General features: G+C 36.1%; 1 protein-coding gene across 1 annotated transcript in view; it reads left to right on the forward strand.

The window, feature by feature from the left end:
- The first annotated feature begins 839 nt into the window (after window positions 1-839).
- LOC143031069 (uncharacterized) overlaps window positions 840-17,537 on the forward strand; it is a 33,096-nt gene continuing 16,398 nt past the window's right edge. Inside the window, exon 1 of the mRNA XM_076194466.1 lies at window positions 840-1,107. The gene's annotated coding sequence lies outside the window, so the exon portion shown is untranslated. The remainder of the gene's footprint in view (window positions 1,108-17,537) is intronic.

Genomic DNA, 17,537 nt, shown 5'->3' on the forward strand with positions numbered 1-17,537 from the left:
TTGGCTACCTCCCTTGGAAGGGGGAAAAAGCCTTGGTATATGTATGTATGTACAATCTTCTGTCAATACGCTTCCCAGGTTCCCACATAATACAACAACTAGGTAAATACAAGTAGGTAAGTACACACACAAACTCCCCGACTCTCGTGGGCGGGGAACTGTGTGTGTGTGTGTGTGTGTGTGTAAGGTCATAGCATTACCCATAGATCGGTCATACGAGCTCTGAGCTCTCCTCCGGGAGGGAAATAGCTGTCGATCAAGTCCAACATGTGATCCAAAGACCAAGGTGAAACACACACACACACACACACACACACACACACACACACACACACACACACACACACACACACACACACACACACACACACATATATATACATATACATATAGTATATACATATATATATAGACATATATATATAAACATATATATATACATATATACATATATATATATATATATATATATATATATACATATGTGTGTATATATATAATTCTCAATTTTTATTATATGATAGTAAGTTTATAAAAGAAAAAAATCCCTCTTTGTATCCACGCAAATTATACACAAATCACGCTGGCTATGCAGATCGTACACCAAAATATATTGATATTATGTAATTTTTGTCTTCATTCTCAAAATTTATTCTCCCTAATAACTGACCAAAACAGATATGAAGCAAATACGCAGTTTGTTGCGTTACTTGACCAATATATACATCGGTTGAACATTTGTCTTTTAAATCTGCAAATTATCATTTCATATGATTGACGGAAAGTTAAGATTTCAGTCTCACAACCGACCACGGCGGCACGGCCAGGAGCTTACGACCGCCGCACAGGGTAGACATAAGACAATGTCCGACCCCTTTTAACATCTATTTTTGTAATCCCGAATAAGAATTTCCCTGCCGTCAATTCGTCATTGCCATTATCTACTGTTTTACTCTCAATATTCTTCAAGTTCCTGGCATTGTTTATTTACATATGACGTCATAGACAGCGAAGGCTTGAGTTACACGCTTTCATCTATTTGAAGAGCTTAATTGTTTTCGTGGTTGTCTTTTGTACAGGCCAAGCAAGTGTGCCTTCGTTGAATTCGTAAGTGAAATCATATAGTGGTAAAGTAGCTTAATGCATGCGTTGTGTGTTTACTTTTGGCATTTGCCACACTCCACTTACCGTCTGGTAGTGTAATTGGCATTCTGAACAGGGATAAATGTGAAGGTATTTATCAAGATGTTTGCCAGCTTAGGACCTGCAATTACCTATATAGTCGGTTAGGTCTTATCATTCTGAATGTTTTTAACCACAGATATAAGTACTGCAAGCTAATAGTTACAGTAGTGCCAATAGCTATTTAAGAATTTTTCAGATGAGTGGACATCTATTTTTATAACTTTACCAAGCCCAAGGGGATAGGTTAGGTCAGGTCAGGTCTCTGCTGCAGTTCCTCTTATCAATAAGTATTTTAAAACCCATATACAAGTATCACAAAATTATGGTAATGTTGGTAGCAATTCTTAGATAATTGAGACTAGCAAATATTGTGGTATATTATAAAGATATTCACCAGTCTCACAACTGCCAACTTTAACTCTGTCATTGGCTAGCTCTTATCATTGTGAGTATTATGAGCTTCATATATAACTATTGTTAATTAGTATTAACATTGGTAGCAATTAAAAATAAGACAGACTGGTAAGCATCTTTATCATTAATATGTAGATACACGCGAAAACAAATGCAGCACCACCACTACGCTGATAATCATAGTGTTTACAATGCCATGTTTTGTGACCCATTGGATTTTGTTTCGCTTAGTTTTAATGCGTGCATCATTCAGTGCATGTGCAGGGTATTCAAATTATCTTGTTGTTGTGCAAGTGTATGCCCGATTCTTCAAAGGCAAACAAATATTCACCAATTCTAATGCAAATTTGATTATCAACCTCGGCAAATTAGTTTTCCGAGTAAAAATATTAAGGGAAAGCACCAAGAAACCAATATTTTAATGTGAGAAAACTGTTTTTTAACCTATTTACTCCTGGGTATGAGGAGCTCAAGATCGTTGGGTATTGCATACTTGGTGATTTGTTGACCCAAAAACCTTCACATGCTAAGTTGCATGTCAATTGAGCCAGTGGGGGTAAATGTTCAGTTTTGCACATGGGCGCAATATGGCAATAGAAAATTATTAAGTAATTTATAATGTATCAACGTAATATGCAATCTTGTGGATGGAAATAAAAAAACAAAAGTTGCTAAAACAGATTTCGTAAGTAACAAAGTCGCACCAGACGAATGGTGCACCATGTTTGTTATGACTGATGCTGATGTCTAAGAAATGAAAGGATGATAAATTGAAATTCGTCTAACCTAACCTGTGTTTAATAAATCAGTACCTACAATTTATATGTCATCTGGATCGTCGTCATTGTCATGAGACGTTGGCGGGCTTTTCAGCAGATTTGCTTGTAGCAAGATATCTTTTATTTTTATTTCCGCCCAGAAAATCGCATATTACGCTCATGTATTATAATTCACAAAATTACCATTTAATTTTCTAAAGCTATATCATGCCCATGTAAAAACTGAACAAATATCCCAGTAGTTTGGATTTTATTGATTATTTCTAAATTGACAACAGTTGTCATGGCAACATGAGAGGTGTTAGTAAGAATGGTATAAGAAGAAGGTCTTGCAATGTTAATGACATGCTCAGGTGATTTGTTGACCCATAAAACCTTTACATGCCAAGTTGCATGTTAATTGGTCCAATGGTTTGTCTTTTATTGATGATAATCTGAAAATTGACTACGTTATAGTTGCCATGAAAAGGCAAATATGGTATGATGGAGATATCCCACATTGTTTTTGACATGCTCATGTGATTTGTTGATCCATAAAACCCAAGAATTCCGAATTCTAATCAAATTGGACCTGTGGTTTAGAGTTAATGTGTATTTCTTTACCGAAATCTTAACAAATTGCCACCCTTAATTCTAACTTCTTGTTATGGTAAAGTTTAGCCAAAAATTCAGGATAAAAAATAATTCAAAAAATCGTATATCCCTTATTTCTCAATCTATTTAAAAAAAATTAAAAAGTATTTTGTTTCTAATACAATTGCCTTTCATATGCAACAATAATTTTAGGGTTAAATTTTTTTGAAGTTTTTGTGCCCGTACCTACATTGTTTATCAATGTGTGTATCTTGTTTGTTTACATTGTTCTTACATTCTTATTGGGGGATGGGACTCCATCTCATCTTAGTAAGAAAAATAGAAAAATGATGAAGTTCACTCAGAATTCATTGTGCACTGATCATGATATTCTTGCAAGTAAAAGTTTTCTTGATATTCACTCTACAAGTACAGATCATATTGATTACAAGTCATTGCATTATAGTATGAGAAGTTATACCTTCCCTTGTGTAATTTTACATAGATACTGGATGCAGGTCATATGACCTATATGTGCAGATCACTTCCAGCTTGGGTAGGTCAGGTCTCTGATTTGTGTCCTCCCACAACTGACCTTGACCGGATGTGTCCACTAATATAAGAGTTTCCTCAAAATTATGTTTAGTCTCTTGATTGGCCCCAAATTGATCAAGTCTCCTTTTGCATTGTATGACAGTAGAAGCCCAATTTGAGGTCTTCTCTTTTTCTGCATGAGGGGTATGGAGAGGGGGTGTCACCAATTAAGTGAAGTGGCTCTGCCATAGATGTACTGTGTCTTGCTGCATTGCTTCTGACCCAGAGCAGTGGGAGGGATATAGGGATGGCCCATCGTCCATAATGAGCTAAGATGAGAGGGAGTAAAGGGTGATAGATGGGAGTGAAATGGCTGGGAGTGGATGTGTGCCTTTTGACTTAGCTACCTCCCCTATAAGAGGGAAAAGCCCTTGTTATATATATATATATATATTATATGTATATATATCATATATATATACATATATATATGTATATATACATATATATATATATGTGTGTGTGTGTGTGTGTGTGTGTGTGTGTGTATTTACCTAGTTGTATTATATGGGAAGAGAGCTATGCTCATGGTGATCCACCTTTTTACCTCTCAGGATCAAGCTTTTTCCTTAAAATCTTGAATAGTGTTTGCACATACTGTTTCGTTGTCTAATTTGTTCCAAGTATCTATCACTCTGTGTGGGAAGCTGCTCCTCTTCAGATCTCTTCTGTAACTTTCTTTTTTTAGCTTTTATTCGCGTCCTCTTGTTTTACCATTATCCCATATTAACAAGTCATTCTTATCTAAGACTTCCATTCCTTTCATTATTCTATAGATAGTCAGTAAGTCTCCTCTTTACCTTTGTTCCAAAGTTAGTAATTCTAGTTTGGACAGTCTTTGCTCATATGTCAGTTCAGAAAGAGTTGGTGCTAGTTTTGTTGTTGCTCTTTGTATCCTTGGTGCTTGGTGTCTTTTTTGGTACTTGGTGTCCATAGTGTTGCTGCATACTCAAGTTTTGGTCTTATTAGTGTAGCTAGGATTTTTTTTTTTTATCATTTCCTCATCCAAATAAGGAAACGCCACTTTAATTGACCTCAATAAATTGTAGGTTTCTCTGAATATTTTATCAATATGCTTATCTGGTGTCATGTCCTTGATGATCACTCCAAAATCTTTCTGAGTTTACTTTTTTCACCTCTTCACCAATTTTGTAATCTTTCGATATTCAGTTTTTACTCTTTCCAGATTTCATTATACTACATTTCTTTATTTTGAATTTTACTTCCCACTTTTGAGTCCAATTCCAGATCTTGTCCAAATCTTGTTGCAATGAGTTGCAGTCTTCCTCCGTTTTTACCTTCTTCAGTATCTTTGCATCATCTGTCAAGAAATTCATATAACACTCTACACCATGTCATTAATGTATATGGTAAACATGATTGGGGCCAGTACTGATCACTTATCACTTATTCCCAGTTTGAGAATTTATCTCTAATTACTACTCTCAATCAGGAAGTCTTTCATCCATTCCAATAATTTTCCTCTGATGCCACTTATTGACTCAATCTTCTTTATTAGTTTTTTATGTGGTACCTTATGCCTTTTGTAGGTCCAGAAAGGCACATTCTACCCACCCATCTCTCTCTTGTATTATGTCTATTAGTCTTGTGTAGAAGCAAATCAAGTTTGTTGTACATGATCTTCCTTGTCTGAATCCAAATTGGTTTGGATTCAGTACAATTTTTTCTTCCAAATGCATAACCCATCTATTTTTGACAATTTTTGCTACTGTGCTTGTTAGTGAAACTGGTCTGTAGTTAGATGGGTCTTCTTTGTTTCCTCCTTTGTATACTGGTACAATATTTGCTTTCTTCCAGTCCTGTAGTAATTTTCCTTCTTTGAGTGAGATATATATTTTATATTTTGTCTGTTAATTCTTCCATGCATTCTTTCAGTATCCAATTTGCAATTCCGTCTGGACCATGTGATTTTCTAGCATCAAGGTTTTTAATTTGGTTGCTGATTTCCTTTTGTGTTTCGATTATTTCTTCCATTGTGGGGGATAATTCTCTCACTATTTCCTCACAGTTTTCAATTGTGAATAATGATTTGAAATGGTTGTTCATAATTTCAGCTATTTCCATTACTTCTGTATATTCATTTTTATCTTGGCGTAGTTTCTCTAATTCTTGTTTTTTCTTCAGTTTTCCATTTCCATACATGTAAAATAGTTTGGGTTCTTCCTTGCATTTTTCTATTATCTTTTTTTCATAGTTTCTCTTTTCATCTCTGCGTATTTTTACATACTCGTTTCTTAGTTTGATGTACATTTGCCATTTGCTTGTTTTCTTGTCTCTTTTCCATTTCTTCCAAGCTTTGTCTCTGTTATTCTTAGCTTCACTACAACTTTTGTTGTACCAGCTTTTTATGTATGTTCTTTCCATTTTTTGTTGTGGTACATATTTATTCACTCCATTATAAATTTCTTTAAGAATGTTCCATTTTTCTTCCATCCCTGTTTCTTCATTTAGGAATTTTTCCCAGTTTGCGTTACGAAAGAATATTTTGAGTTTCTCAAAATTTGTTTTGTTGTACATTAGTCTTCCTATTCTATGTTTATCGTTTTTGCTTTGATCCATTTGTTCTTTCAATTCCAATTCTATTAGTACATGGTCACTCTTGCCTATCGGAGTTTTGTAATCAATTTTATCGACAATCTCAGGCTCTGTCGTAAGTATTAAGTCTAATTTTGAGGGTTCTTCACTACCTCTATATCTAGTATTTTCTCTAATCCACTGGGTCATTGTGTATTCAATGGTCAAGTCAAGCAGGACATTGCCCCAGAGTTCCTCTCCCCCCTTCACTGTCATTTCTTCCCAACATATTTCTTTTGAATTAAAGTCACCCATAATTACTGTATTTCCTCTGTCTTTCAGTATATTAGTTAATTCATATTTTGTATCTTCTAATAATTTGGAATGATCACTTTCTGTCCAGGATTGTGTTTTGGGGGCACATACACCACTACAAATTTTCTACTCTTCATATGTTTGCTTTCAACTTGTATCATAATTGATTCTACATTATTTTTTCCTTCAGTTGTTTTTGTTACATTTAAATCTTTATTGGTCAAAATTAAAACTCCACCACCCTGTTTATCCTTTCTATTCTTTGTCCAGCAGTTGTATACCCCTTGTCCCACAGTGTGGGGAGGTAGAGTATACTTTAATTTAGTTTCCACTATTCCCATTATGTCTGGTTTTTCTAAGGCCAGGTAGTCGTTTAATTCATTCCTAAAATTATTCCATCTATATAAGTATAAGCTATTTATAATTTCCTTTCTCCTCATCTTTTTCTGTCTTCTTTGCTTCTATTTTCCATATATACCATTTTCTCAGCCTCAGATCCACTGCTCCAATTTTTTTTTTTTTTCAGTTTCAGTTTTTTTTATTTTCGTTTGCTTCGTTCCAAAGTTCTTTTTCTTTTCCTTATTCTTCCTCCCTCATTTCTTTTTTTATCCATATATTTTTGTAATGTTCACTATATTTGCTAATTTCATTATTCTGGATAGTATTTCCTCTGCAATTGTTTGAGATCTAAGCTTTACTTTCAGTGGCCTGTATTTTAGAGTATCTGCCCATTCTATGGGTTTCCTTGATTTCTAGATCCCAGCCTACATCTGTTTGTAATTCTTTCAGAATTTCTTTAACAGCCTCTTTCTCTTCCTTTTCCCTCGGATATCTGGGTACATCATGCTTCTCTTTAATGCCATAGATTACGATGCATCTTTTTTTATTCCACTGTGTCCCTAACTAAGTTACCTTTCTCTTTGATTACTTGGATCACAGTTTCCTTGGTATTTTCTTCCATTATTTTCTTTAGGGATATTTCTTGACTTTCCTGTTCAATTTTCCACTGTTTCTTTATTTCTTGTTAGTCATTTTCTTTTATGTTTTCTTCCACCTTTTCATTCACTTCTTTCATTTGGTTTTTTATTTTCCTTTTCAAGGCCTCATTCCTATTTGTGTCTTCATTTTTTAACCTTCATTTTCTCCCTTTGTTTTAATTCCTTTTTTAACTCATCTACCTCCCTATTATTCTCCTCATTGTCTTTCCTTAGTATAGATACTTCTTTGTACATTATTTTGTACTCACATTTGAGTTCTAATAATTCATCCAAAATGTCATTAAAATCTCAATTTCTCATTATATTTCTATAACTATGTTTTCTATCCATTTCTAATCCTCTAAGCATAATATTTCCTTCCCTTTCAAACCCCAAAAAGAAGCTTCTTTCAAACCTTTGGTTTTCTCTTGTTGTCTGTATGAGCCAGGTCTTTTTCTTGACAACACTGAGTGTATGTATTTACCTAATTGTATTTTACAGGAAGGGGAGCTATGCTCATGGTGTCCCGTCTTCATATCTCACTTTATCTAAACTGTTTTTAAATTCATGTATTGGTTTTGCACACACCACCTTCTAATCTAACTTGTTCCAAATGTCTATTACTCTGTGAGGAAAGCTGTTCCTTTTCAGATCTCTTCTATAGCTGTCTTTCTTGAATTTCTTTCAGTGCCCTCTAGTATAACTATCATCCCATATTATCAGATCCTTTCTATCAATAGTTTCTATGCCTTTCATGATTCTGTAATTAGTTATCAATTCTCCTCTCTCTCTTCTTTACTCTAATGTCTGTAGAATGTCTGTAGTTCAAGTTTTGCTAATCTTTCTTCATATGATAGTTTTGAGAGTGTTGGTGCCAATTTTGTAATTGCTCTTTGTATTCTTTCAATTTTTTTTTATACATTTTTTTGTACTTGGTGACCACATCGTCGCTGCATATTCCAATCTTGGTCTTATCAAAGTGATTAGTATTTTCTTCACTTTGATTGTTCTTTTTAGATTATAAGTTTCTGCAAAAATCTTCTTTATATGTTTCTCAGGTGACATATTATTCATAATAATGACTCCCAGGTCTTTCTCATTTTCTACTTATTTTTTATTACTTCTTCTCCTAATCTATATGATCCTAGTATTCTTTTTTTGCTTTTCCAAATTCCATTATACACTTCTTAGTATTGAACTCTATCTTCCACTTCCTATTCCATTCCCATACTTTATTGAGATCACTCTGTAGTGACTCACAATCTTCTTCAGTGTTCACTTTTTTTTTTAACAGTTTTGCATCATCTGCAAAGAAGCTCGTATAACTTTCAATTTCTTCATCCATATCATTAATATATATAGCAAACATTGGGGCCAGAACTGTTCCTTGTGGAACACCATTTATTACTTCAACCCAATTAGAGTGTTTGTCTCTATCACTTTTCTCATTTTTCTTTCTTGCAAAAAGTCTTCCATCCATTTAAGCAGTTTGTCCTGTATTCTTCCTTCAGTTTCCAATTTCTTGAGCAACTTCTTATGGGGTACTTTGTCAAAAGCTTTTTTTAGGTCTAGAAATACACAATCGGCCCATCCATTTCTTTCTATTAGCCTTGAATAGAAACATATTAAATTGGTGACGCATGATCGCCCTTGTCTGAATCCAAATTGCCTTGGATTTAGCACGTTGCTTTTTTCCAAATACTTTACCCATCTACTTTTGAAAATTCTTTAACATATTTTTGCTATTGTACTTGTTAGAGAGACTGGTTTATAGTTGGTAGGGTCTTCTTTATTTCCCCCTTTATATATAGGTACTATATTTGCTTTTTTCCAATCTTCTGGAACTTTTTCTTCTTTCAAGGAACTGTTTATCATGCTATGTATTTTGTCTGCCAGTTCATTCCTGTATTCTTTCAAAATCCAGTTTGCTATTTCATCTTGTCCATGCGATTTTTTGACATCAAGGTTACTCAAGTGTTTCATTATTTAATTCTTTGTTATTTCTATTTCTTTCATAGGAGGGACTTTCTCTTCCCATTCGATTTCTCCAGGTAGTATATTCTCCCTTGTAAACACCGATTTAAAATGCTTGTTCATAATTTCTGCCATTTCTATTTTCTCTGTGTATTCAACTTCTCCTTGTCTTAATTTCTCTAAATCTTGTTTTTTTTTTTAGTCATATTTTCTCTTTTTCTCTCTGCACACTTGTACATATTCAATTCTATAACAAGTATATATTTTCCATTTTTCAGGTCTTTTGTCTTTCTTCCATTTGGTCCAAGCTTTTTCTCTTTTGTCTTTTAACTCCCTACAACTTTTGTTGTACCAGCACTTTACATATTCTTTTTCTTGCTTTTGTCTTGGGACATACTTTTCCACTCCTTTTTATAAATTTCTGTCAAAATATTCCATTTCTCTTCCAATGTTGTTTCCACTTTGTATATTCTTCACCAGTTTTCTTTTTGAAAGAATTCTCTTATTTGATCAAAATTTGTTTTTTTTCATACATCATTATTACTTATTGGTGTCTTATATTCAATCTTTTCCACTATTTCAGGTTCTGATGTGATTATTAGGTCTAGTCTTGATGGTTCTTCATTTCTATACCTAGTGTTCTCTTGAATCCATTGTGTCATTGTATGGTCAATAATCATCTCAAGTAGAACATTTCCCCATGAGTCGTCTCCACCCTTTACTGTCATCTCTTCCCAGCAGACTTCTTTGCAATTAAAGTGGCCCATCATAACTATTCTTCCTCCATCTTCCATTATCTTATTTAATGTTATCCTTGTGTCTTCCAACATACTTTTATGTTCTCTCTCTTCCCATGAGGCTGTTTTTAGAGGCACATAATATATTGCAGACTTTCTTCTCTTCTTATCTCTGTCTTCCACTTCGATCATAATCATCTCTACTGTATTCTTTCCATATGTGACACTCCTCACGTTTATATTCTTCTTTAGTCAGGAACATAACTCCACCCCCTTGTTTTGTCTCTCTGTTTCTAATCCAATAATTATATGCATCATGTCCTACACTGTTGGGTGGTAATGGACATTTTAATTTTGTCTCTACAATTCCCATTATGTCCGGTTCTTTTTCCTTTAGATAATCATTCAGTTTGTTCAATCCTGATATTAGTCCATCTATATTTGTGTAAGACACTCTTAATTTTCTGTTACTTCCATTATATTTTCTGTTTCCCTTTTGTTTTTCTCTGGTATGGCCCATTTCCTCACTTTCATATGCACTACTCTCCAATAGAATTCCTCTTTTTCTGACTCTGTTCTGTTCTTGTTTTTTCCTTAGCTTCTTGTCTTTTAATTTTTTCCTCCTCTCTTTCCTCTTTATTTATTTCTCTTTTTATCCATACCTTTTTATATTGTTCACTGTTTGCTAGTTTCCCTGTTTTTGATAAGATATTCTCTCCAGTCGTTTGTGACCTGAATTTAATCTTAATTGGTCTGGTCTTATCTCTACTATATTGCCCAACCCTATATATTTCTTCAATTTGTTTCCCAATTTCAGGTTCATCTTCCTGAACTAATTGTAGTAAACTCTTTACTTTTTCTTTTCTCTCCTTGATTCTTGTGGTTCAATTTAGATTATACTTCTCTTCCATTCCTAATATAATTATACATTTCTTTTTATCTGCTAAATGTCTTACTATATTCTCCTTCTGTCTCATCACTTTAATAACTGTCTCTTCAGTTTGTTCTTTCATCTGTTGTTTTACTATATCATTAAATGCAATTTTGCTGTTGTCTTGGATTTTTTTCCAACCCTGTGCTTCTTTAGCTATGGACCCTTTATTCTCTTTATTCTTCTTCTTTCATTCTCATTATCATCTTTTACTTCTTTTAACTGTCTTTTTAATACTTCTATTTCTTTAGTTAGTTTTTTGGTTCACCTTCTCTAATTCTTCCAATTTTTCAAATCTACACGATCTTTGTGAGTTCACTGAACCTATCCTCCCAATGTTTGACAATTTTCTCAAGTTTTTCTTCTAGGTTTGCTAATCGGGGAGGGTTGGCTTCCCCCCCCCATTAAATCCTTGGAAATTAATATCTTCACTTCCATTGTGCTGCTCTTATCTATATTTCTAATCTTTCCATTTTTGTTAGTCCCTTCATTGTCACTAAATTGATCTGGCCCGCATTTGTTTATATGGCGTCTGCCTGCCTGGACCAAGTCCTCTCCTCCCTCACTTCCTTCCATTTCCCTCAGTAATCCCTCCCCTTCACCTATTTCATCACCTTCCCACTACGCCACGAGCATTCCCCTTCCAGAGATGGGTGTGGAGGAGGAATGGGGATGGTTCAAGGAGGGAGTCTTAAAGTGTGCAAGGATGGTGTGTGGAACAAGAAGGACAGGGGGAGATAGAAGAAAGGGTAGTGAATGGTGGGATGAGGAAACAAAGAAGGTTGTAGAAGAGAAGAAGCGAGCATTCACAGATTGGTTACAAAAGAGGACGGGGGAGTCATATGAGACGTACAAATAAAAGAAAAGAGAAGTAAAGCAAAAGGTAAAGGAGGCAAAGAGGAGAGCAGATGTGAAATGGGGTAAGAGTATGACAGAAAATTTTGAAAGTAATAAAAAGATGTTTTGGAAAGAAATTAAGAGAGGAAGAGGAGGCGAATCAAGTAGGGAAGAAAAGGTAAAAGGTGCAGATGGAGAGATGATAATGGAAGAGAAGGCAGTAAGGGGAAGATGGGCAGTTTATTTTAGGGAGTTGCTAAATGTGAAGGAGGATAGGGAAGGAAAGATAGCTGCAGTGGGAAATGCGAAGAAAATGAGAGTGATGAGTGAGGAGAATGGAGGAGAAATAAGGAAGGATGAGGTGAAGGCAGTTGTTAAGATGATGAAAGCAGGTAAGGCACCTGGTCTGGATGGATACCATGCAGAATGTCTGAAAAAGGGAGGTTCAGTGATGGTGGACTGGTTGGTGAGGTTATTTAATGTTTGCTGGAGAGAGGGTAGAGTACCGGAGGACTGGAGAAGTGCCTGTATAGTTCCTCTTTACAAGGGAAAAGGGGACAAGTGTGAATGTAGTATTTTCAGAGGGAGTAGCTTGTTAAGTGTAGTAGGGAAGGCTTATGGGAGGATCTTGATTGAGATGATTAGGAGAGAAACAGAGGTGAAGAATATTGTCGATTTAGAACAGGTAGAGGTTGCGTAGATCAGGTTTTTGTGATAAGACAGATATTTGAAAAAGCTATAGGAAAAAGTAACGATGTTTTACGGCTTTTATGGATCTGGAAAAGGCTTATGATAGGGTAGACAGAAAGGCACTGTGGGAGGTTATGCAGATTTATGGGATAGGAGGAAAGCTTTTGGGAGCTGTCAAGAGTTTTTATGAGAGTAGTAGAGCTTGTGTCAGGATTAGAAATGGAGAGAGTGAGTGGTTTGAAGTAAAGGTGGGACTTCGTCAAGGATGCGTTATGTCGCCCTGGCTGTTCAACTTATACATGGATGGGGTGGTGCAAGAGGTGAATGCTAGGGTAGTGGGTCAGGGATTGGAGATGGTTAAAGAAAATGGAGAAAAGTGGGAGGTGAGCCAGCTGTTGTTTGCGGACGACACTGCGCTTGTGGCAGGGTCGGAGGAGGGATTGAGGAAGCTGGTGGCAGAGTTTGGGAGAGTATGTGATAGAAGAAAGCTAAAGATAAATGTGGGTAAAAGTAAGGTGATGAGATGTACAAGGGGTGAAAGTGGCAGTAGACTGGAAGTGAACATTAAGGGAGAGCGACTGGAGGAAGTGGATAGTTTTAGATACTTGGGTGCAAGTGTAGCAGGAGAAGGTGGAGTGAAGGTGGAGGTAGAATGTAGATTGAGAGAAGCGAGTAAATGCCTTGGTGGATTGAAGAGTGTAATGAGGAATAGACATTTAGGAATGGATGCGAAGAGGAGACTGTATGAAGGAGTGATTGTGCCAACAGCACTGTATGGGGCAGAAACGTGGAACATAAGAGAAGAAGAGAGAAGGAGTTTGAGATGAGGTGTCTGAGAAGTATGGTGGGGGTTACTAGGCTGGATAGAGTGAGAAATGAGGAGGTGAGGAGGAGAACAGGGGTGAAAAAGGAGCTGGGAGATAGGGTTGATGAAAGAATATTAGGATGGTTTGGACACATGGAAAGAATGAGTGAAGAAAGACTAGTAAAAGAGGTATGGAAGGCAGATGTGGAGGGAGTGAACATGAGGGGACGTCCTAGGATGAGGTGGATGGATGGGGTGAAGGGGGCTTTGGGGAAGAGGGGAATGTCTGTTGAGGAAGGAAGGGAGAGGACGGAAGACAGAGGTGTGTGGATATTGGTTGTTTATGGTTGTTGTTGTGATTGCTTGTGGTGGAATGGGCAGGGGGGTGGGGGGTGGGGTAGTATGTGTGAGTAAATTTTGACGCAGCCCGAGGGGAGTTCTCCCCGTCCTCTCCTTATATGCAAGGGGGGACGGAGAGGGGGGGTCGCCGATTAAATGAAGCGGCCTTGCTGTGGATGTGCTGTGTCTTGCGACACTGCTTCTGACCCAGGGCGGTGGGTAGGGTGCAGGGATGACCCGTCATCCAGGAGGTGCTCAGATGAGAGGGAGGGTGGGAGGGGTGTGGAGTGTATTTAGGGATGAAATGGGTGGAAATGATTTTATGCCTTTTCCTTTTTGGCTACCTCCCTTGTAAGGGGGAAAAAGCCTTGGTATATGTATGTATGTATGTATGTATGTATTTTATGGGAAGAGAGCTATGCTTATAGTGACCCACTTTTGTGTCTTTCAGTATCCAGTTGATCTTAAATTCTAGTTTTTGCACTCACTGTTTCTTCATCCAATTTATTCCTGATACCCACCGTGTGGAAAATATTCTTTTTCAGATCTCTTCTGTAACTATCTTTCTTAAGTTTCTTTTCATGTCCTCGTTTTTTTTTTTATCCAACTTTAGTAAATCATCTCTATCGAGGACTTCCATCCCTTTCATAATTCTGTAGATGGTCAGTAGATCTCCTCTTTGTTCTAGGGTTGGTAGTTCCAGTTTGGACAATCTTTGCTCATATGTCAGTTTGGAGGGAGTATGTTGGTGCCATCTTTGTCATTGCTTTTTGAGTCCTTTGTAATTTCTTTAGATTTTTTATTTAGCACTGGGTGTCCATAGTGTCACAGTGTACTCAGGTCTTGGTCTTATCAATGTAAATAATATTTTCTTTACCATTTCTTCATCCAAGTAGTCAAAGGCCACTTTCATTGATCTTAGTAAATTGAAGGTTTCTCTGACTATTTTGTCTATATGTTTGTCTGGTGCCATGTCTTTGCTGATAATTAATCCTAGGTCTCTTTCAGAGTTAACTTTTTTAACTTCCTTTGTACCAATTTTATATTGTCCCATTATTCTATTTTTACTTTTTCCAAACTCCATTATACTATATTTCTAGATGTTGAAATTCATTTCACACTTTTGACTCCATTCCCAGACTTTATCTAGGTCTTTTTGTAGTGATTTGATCTTCAAAGAATTTCATATAACATTCCACACATTCATCCATGTTATTTATATATATATGGCAAACATTATCGGAGCCAATATGGAACCTTGTGGGACTCCACTTATCATTTCTTCCCAGGTTGAGTTCTTGTGTGTGTGTTTGTGTGCAGATGAATCCCAAAACTGGCAGATGAGCCAATAATATGGTGGTTACCCGTAAGGAAAAGGAATGCCTAAATGAATTTGTGTAATTTAAATCTTCAGGGGAGGTACAGAAATGGCTCAAAGTCACTTGTACTACTTCTGTATCTCTCCTGAAGCTGTGAATTACACAAAAGCACTTGGGATTTTTGTGCTTCTTTGTCCTCACTAGTAACTAGCATATACATATACTTTTATAGATATACCTATATAATTCCAACAGTTGCCCTAGAAATTTGAACCAAGCCTTGGCTGTTACTTGCAATTCACTGCAAATATATATATATGTATATATATATATATATATATATATATTTATATATATATATATATATATATATATATATATATATATATATATATATATATATATTTACCTAGTTGTATATACCTAATTGTAATATATGGGAAGGGAGCTATGCTCGTGGTGACCCGTCTTTGTATCTCCCTGAATCAAGTTTTATCTTAAAATTTTGTAGTGTTAGCACATACTGTTTCGTTGTCTAATTTATTCCATGTATTTATAGCTCTGTATGGGAAGCATTTTTTTTTTTTCAAGCTTGTTCTATAACTGTCCTTTTTTAGTTTTTTCTCGTGACCTCTCGTTTAACTGTTGTCCCATATTAACAAATTGTTCCTGTCTAAAACTTCCATTCCTTTCATTATTCTGTAGATAGTCAGCAAATCTCCTCTTTCTCTTCTCTGTTTCAAAGTTGGTAGATTCAAATTGGACAGTCTTTGCTCATATGTTAGTTCAGCGAGAGTTGGTGCTAGTTTGGTTGTCGCTCTTTGTGTTCTTTCTAGTTTCTTAATATTCTTTTTGGTACTGGGTGTCCAAAGTGATGCTGCTTACTCAAGTTTTGGTCTTATTAATGTAGTTAGTATTTTCTTTATCATTTCTTCATCCAAATAAGCAAATGCCACTTTGATTGATCTCAATAAATTGTAAGTTTCTCCAAATATTCTATTTATATGCTTATCTGGTTTCATGTCCTTTCCAACCATCACTCCAAAATCTTTTTCCGAGTTTACTTTTTTTACTTTTTCTTCCCCAATTTTGTAATCTTTTGATACTCTGTTTTTACTCTTTCCAAATTCCATTATACTACATTTCTTTATATTAAATTTCATTTCCCACTTTTGAGTCCAGTTCCAGATTGTGTCCAAATGTTTTTGCAACGAGTTGCAGTCCTCTTCCGTTTTTATCTTCTTTAGTAATTTTGCATCATCTGCAAAGAAATTCATATAGCACTCCACACCTTCATTCATGTCATTAATGTATATGGTGAACATGATTGGGGCCAGTACTGATCCTTGTGGGACACCACTTTTTACTTCTTCCCATCTGGAGAATTTTCCTCTAATTACAACTCTCATTTTCCTCCCAATCAGGAAGTCTTTCATCCATTCCAATAATTTTCCTCTGATGCCACCCATCTCTTTCTTGTAATATGTCTGTTAATCTTGAGTAAAAGCAAATCAAATTTGTTGTACATGATCTCCCTTGTCTGAATCCAAATTTATTTGGATTCAGTATAGATTTTTCTTCCAGGTGTTTATATATATATATATTTACGTGACGCATAATGGAATCAGAAAGATAACTTGATTAATGCTAATGAATAATTATTTGTGCACTACATCATGATAGGCAGTAGTTGTTCCCAAGATTGTGAAGCCAATCAGTCCCATCTCCCTAATGAACACTATGGGTGGAGCAGGGTTTTCCCACAAATCCCTTATAGAGTGTATATTGTGTTCTTGGTGTGCATGACTGCGTACAGTGTAGTCTTCCATAACGTGTTGCATAGTATGGGGTGTAGTGTTGCACCCTGGACATTCATCTGCTATGCAGTCGTCCAACCTTTTATGGTAAATGAGAAAGGCTGGATAGTGTCAGCACTGCAGTCTGGCCTGGTGGACTATGTCCTTTTGATGGGAGAAAGGATTTTGAGGGATGGGTATCATAGGGCCTAGCAACAAAGTCTGGCAACTGATTGCTTCATGCCACATTTTGTTGTTGAAAACTGTGTCCGTTTTGATTTGCTATCCTTAGTATGGATTCTTGATTGGGAATCCATGTGAGCATGGACTTTTGGAATGTGGGCTTCTGTTGTGGGAGTCTGTGATATTGCTGTGGAGGGTTTTGTTGATGATGTAGAAGAGGGCTTTGTTGAAGATGTAATGGAATGTTTTGGTAAAGATGAGGTGGAGGAGTTTGTTGAAGATGCAGTGTAATCTTACAAACTTGTTCTAAACTGTAACAGCAAGCGCAGGATTCTCATAGGAATGACAGAGGGGGAACAATTGGTGGTTGATAAAGGTAGGAAGGTGCCCCAACTGTATTTGATGGAGTGGAGGGAGGAGACATATGTCCTTGACCCACCATTCACCCGTCCAAAATGAAGTACTTGCTTGGCACTACCAAGACTAGTCAGTTGAAGGATGTCTTGTTCAAGATAGTACCTTTTGCATTGTTGAGAACATACTGGGTAAACTTC

This window comes from Oratosquilla oratoria, chromosome 12 (genome assembly GCF_046742065.1).
Source record: "Oratosquilla oratoria isolate Oo_2021 chromosome 12, ASM4674206v1, whole genome shotgun sequence".
NCBI lineage: Eukaryota > Metazoa > Arthropoda > Malacostraca > Stomatopoda > Squillidae > Oratosquilla > Oratosquilla oratoria.